Here is a 5,617-nt window from a genome sequence, read left to right on the forward strand (position 1 = left end):
TAGAGTTGCGGTGCTTACTTGTGTCCTTTGCTTCGATTTGCACACAACATGGTGGACTCAGGTAGTCAGATTTCTTACTGGTCAGGTCAGGGCCCCTGAGGATGCTCCAAAAAACAAAGAGGAAGCTGCACTGGTGACCTCAACCTCAGAAGTGACCTAGTGATAACTCCAGTCAAGCTCTATTTATTGAAGTAGTCATAAAACAGCCTGATTCAAGGGAGAGAGACATAGATCCCATGTGTTAATGAGACAAGTATCAAAGAATATGTGGCTATGCATGTGTTAAAACTATCAGAGAGGCTAGAGAAAAAATGATGCTAGTTGCTTCTGCTGGTTTCAAGGAACAAGCGGTCTTATTTACTCATCTCTGAAACAAGATTAAAAGATAACCAGTGAAAGGAAGGGGTTGCAATAAGTAACATCTATGGGAAAAATCAGCTGCAGGGATCCAGATGAGGAGAGGAACTCAGGCACACCTAAAGCAGCCATTCAGGGAGAGCAGGAAAAAGGGGATTAAAAGCCAGGAACCCTGACAGAGAAGCAGTCAGCCACAAGGATCCAGGTGAGGAGAGGGAACTCAGGCATGCCCAAAGCAGCAGGGTGGGAGAGCAGGAGAAAGGGGGTTAAAAGGCCCAGGAATCCGGACAGAGGAGGAGTCAGCTGCAGGGACCCAGGTAAGGGTGGTAGGAGAGGTTTCCAACAGGGAGGCAAACTTGTCTGTCGGTTTGTCCTACTGTGGTGACATGTTGATGTGAGTTTTGAGGCTGAGCCACTGGTGTTTCTAACCCAGTGGGATGCACATGGTGCACAGGTATCATCCCAGCTTACAGACTGAGACAGACTAGGAAGAAGGAGGAGGCCATCCACTTCTCAAATAATTGGCCAGGGAAAACCTTATGAATAGCAAAGAAACACTGTTTGATACATTATCGTGCAATTTTATGAATAGTCCGGTTAGGTTAGAAGGCTCTCAAAATAGGACTGGGAAAGAGCTGCATCATCTGAGTAAACCCAGTCTTACTCCTATGGATAAGGTAAAGCTTTCGAGACCTCCATTTGCTGATGTGGCACCGCTCAAATTGAAAAGAAACAGCCACAGACATCCATTAATCATCAGAACATGGAATGTATGAAGTATGAATCTAGGAAAATTGGAAGTTGATAAAATATTAAAATACACTACACACACACACACACACACATATGTTTATATATACATACAAATATATATTGCCTAAACAAATAATTCCCTATACAAATACTAGATAATGGTCTATATAAATATATAAATAAAAATTTCTTTAATACAGGATTTTAGTGTAGTCATTGTTTTAGAACTTATTTTCCCTTAACATTAGTAATTTTTGAACTTTTTAAAATTAGAATTTCTAGATTTACCTGTATTTAAAACCAAACTAAACTCACTGCCCTCGAGTTGATTTCCACTCATACTGACCCTTCCTTGGATTTCCAAGGTAGTATCATTACGGAAGTAGATTGCCCAATGTTCCTTCCACAGAGTGGCTGGTGGGTTTGAACCGCCAGCCTTTTGGTTAGAAATCAAGTGCCTTAGGCACTACACTGCCAGAGCTTCCTACCTATACTTAGATAACATCTTATCCACATGTTCCAATGTTTGATACTTAAAAAATACTGCAGCAAATATCTTTGAACATATTTTTTTGCACATTTGGAAAAGTATTTCTGTATAACAGAGTCCTAGAAGTGGAAATATTTGTTCATAGGATAGACCATTTAAACTTTTGATACTTATCATTGAATTTGCAACCATCTATTTTAATACAAAATTCCCGTATATGTATGTAGTTTAATTTGCTTAATCATTTCCCCAGAATTGAATATGTAGGTTGTCTGCAGTTTTTCCCAGTGATAGACAATGCTATATGGATATCCTTTTGATGAAATCTTTGTCAACATTACCTTAGGATTGATACTTACAAAGGAAATTATTTGTCATAGCGTGTGAACATTTTTATGATTCCTGATTCATATTGCTAAATTGCTTTGTAGAAATATTGTATCAGTTTACACACCTGCTATTTGCAAACTTTTGAACTTGAGATCAAGCTAAGATGTTGTCATAAAATGTCATGACTGACTCTTTAATCTGCTATATTTAAGGTTAATAGTATGTATTTTAAAAGGCCAGCATTTGGCCAGAAAATGATGAATATTTTTCACATGATTATTACTCAAAAATACCTGGAGTGTTTAGGAAGAATGTTCCTGTTGTCATTTGGCAATCATTTTCTATTGCTGAAAACTTAGGAAGTTTGGTTTTAACACTAGTAGTGGTCAGTTCAACTCTCATATCATAATTATATGATAATTATATGAGTTTATCTTATATAATTATGGAATGTAGAAAATGCTCATATCTGGAAATATTTTGTTTCTCTAGAGTAAAAAAATAAAAAAGGAATGATTTTTGAATATTGTCCCCATATTTGTAACTAGATTCCAAACTTTTTTTTTTTTTTTTTTTACTTCAATAAGAAGCTTTATTATTTCCACATTGTCCACCACCTGGGAAAGGGCTTCACAGGGATGAAAAAGCTGTCTCTTGGCTGTAGGGAGAGGTTCAGCCAGTAGCTTGAGTGCCAGAGAAATGTGGAGTGGTCCTTTAAAGATCACTGGGCTTGGGATGCTCCAAGTCATTCTTGAGAGTCAATTTTTGAAGAGATACTCACCTACATGGGCCTAGGGGCCAATCAACCTGCTGAAGCTGGTCAGGTGGTTGCCTATTTTCTTGATGAACTTTGCATCCTTATCTAGGAAATGGATTTCCATGAAGCCACAGTGATTCAGGCAGTGCTCAAGGCAGGCAGATTCAGCAGATACTGGTTCAGGTTCATCTCCAGGGCTGTGGCAGCTTCTATGGCATGCAAGATTCTATCCCACTCATCTTGATATGGCTTCTACACATCCTGGAAGAGGAAGTGGCCACTATGCATCTTCAAGAGATGTTCAACATCCTTGTATTTCTTTGCCAACTCATAAAAGAGGTGGCCCATGCCTTCCAAGACCACATTATCATGGTTGAAATAGACACTCAGAGAGAAGAAGATGTAGGAGGCCCACAGATGTAGCTTGATCAGATGGTTGACTGTGGCCTCAAAATAAATGGAATAATTCTGATGGATCTTGGAACTCATGATTGGCCATCAATAAAGATCTAACCAGAAAACAAAACCAACCAACCTACCAACCAGCCAACGAACTAACCAACAAAATGCTAGCTGGTCTTAGAAACAGAAGATGGTCAAGAAGATGATCACAGAGGTTGTACCTGGAAAGGAAGTTGAAAGATGATTGTAGGCCAGAGTAGGAGGAGACCCTGGGTCTATTCTGTCCAGCGTTGAAGGAAGAAATAAATCCGTGAGACTGCCAGGCACCCTTGTGAGATTCCAAACCATTTTTTAAAAAATAATTAAAAGTAATATTTAATTTATTTATTGTGTCAAGTATATAGGTAATAAACATCTGCTATTTCAACAATCTTCACATATACAGTTCAGTGACATTATGTTTATCATGTTGTTCAACCATCCCCTTAAGAGAAGCTCAGTGTCCCTTAATTCTTGTGTCTTCATTTCCCTCTCCCTTCTGCTAGTCCCTGGGAACCACCAATAAACTTTGAACTCTATAAATTTGTCTATTTTAAATATTTTATATAAGTGGGATTATACAATAAAATTCCAAAACTTTTGAATTTATATTATAAGTTCAGGATAAAAGGAAATAACATACTGTATTTCCTAAGCACTCTAAACATATCTCTTCAGTTTTTTCTTGAAAGATCACTCACTTGTCATTTAATTCAAATTGCTTTATGGTATTGATTTTATTTGGTTTGGATATATGTTTGCATTTAATTTCATAATTAGGTTCAGGTTATCAGATCTGTAGACACAAGAATTATGCTTTGTATATCTTTGTATTCCTTGATAATGCTCAGGGACTGTACTGGTTCTCTAGTGCTGCTATAACAGAAATACCATAGGTGTACGGCTTTAATAAACAGGAATTTATTCTCTTAAAGTTTAGTAGACTAGATGTCCAAATTCAGAGTGCTAGCTCCAGGGGCTGGTAAAGGCCCTTTGACTTTGGGCTTGAACTCTGCCTCTTATTCCAGGTCCCTGGTGCTGTAGGCATTTCTTAATTCAGACAGCTGCTGGCTGCTGATTCTGATGAATCCAAGGTCACTAGGTAAAATGGCACAATCCCAAGATCTGGAGGCAATGTGGCAGGCCACTGGTTCAAGTCCAAGAACAATCCCAAGATTGGCAGGCAACAAGGCAGGCCAAGATTCCGCCAAATGCAAAATCCAGATATTCCAAAATGCTAGAGACCTTTTGCAAAGCTTCTTCTTATATACTGGAAGCAGGCTACACTCTGAAGGCAACTACTTAGCTGCTCACTGCAGATTCCACCATAGAGATGATTACAATCTTAATGGAGAATAACTATATCTAGCTATCCAACCACTTAAAACCATGGCTGAGCCAAGTTGACAAACAACCTTAACTACCACAGGGACTAAGACAGACTAGGAAAAAAAAATTGGCCTCTATAAACATTACGAATAAGAGGGAAATATTGTTTGCTATAATGTTGGAAGATGAGACCCTCAGATTGGAAAGCATTCCAAATATGGCTGTGGAAGAGCTGCTTCCTCAAAGTAGACTTGTGCTTAATTATGTAAATGGAGTAAAGGTTTCAGGAACTCCATTTGCTGCTATGGTATGGTTCAAAATGAGAAGAAGCAGCTTCAAGCATCCATTAATAATTGGAAAGTGAAATGTATGAAGTATGAGTCCGGAAAATTGGAAGTTGTCCAAAAATGAAAAGGAGCACATAAAGATCAATTTCCAAGTCATTTAAAAAAAAAAAAAAGCCAAATTCACTGCCATCAAGTCCATTTCAATTCATAGTGACACCCATTTGGTTTCTAAGGCTGTCAGTCTTTACAGAAGTAGATTGCCCTAGCTACCTTCTGCAGAGCAGCTGGTGGGTTTGAATTGCAGACCTTCTGGCTAGCTGAAATGAACTTGTATAGACCATTTAGAATTGGACAATCTTAAGGTCTACTATATGGGGAATGACAAATGCTGTCACATTCATCATCAAAAAGACCATTTCAAGCCCTATCCTGCAATACAATGCTGTCAGTGATAGGATAATATGCTTGCAAGGAACACCAATTAATACAACTATTATTCAAATTTACACACCAACCACTAAAGCCAAAGATGTAGAAATTGAAGATCTTTACCAACTTCTGCAGTCTGAAATTGACCAAACATGCAATCAAGATGCACTGATAATTATGGGTGATGTTAACCTGTATTTTATTGACTATACAAAGGCATTTGACTGTGTGGATTGTACCAGATTATGGATAATATTATGAAGAATGGGAATTCCAGAATATTTAATTATGCTCATGAGGACCAACATGTACAGAACAAGGAGAAAATGCATTTTTTAAAATCAGGAAAGAGGGAGTTCCAGCAAGATGGCAGACTAGGCAGAAGGACTGCACAGACCCTCTTCAACAAAGAAAAGGGAAACCAATTAACACAGACACAGAAGA

General features: G+C 38.2%; 1 pseudogene; it reads right to left on the minus strand.

Annotated features, from left to right (window-relative positions):
• Window positions 1-2,644: 2,644 nt before the first annotated feature.
• LOC103201530 lies at window positions 2,645-3,176 on the minus strand (annotated as a pseudogene).
• Window positions 3,177-5,617: the final 2,441 nt, after the last annotated feature.

Source organism: Orycteropus afer, unplaced genomic scaffold (genome assembly GCF_000298275.1).
Source record: "Orycteropus afer afer isolate SDZICR_OR568_19922 unplaced genomic scaffold, OryAfe1.0 scaffold00153, whole genome shotgun sequence".
Classification (NCBI taxonomy): domain Eukaryota; kingdom Metazoa; phylum Chordata; class Mammalia; order Tubulidentata; family Orycteropodidae; genus Orycteropus; species Orycteropus afer.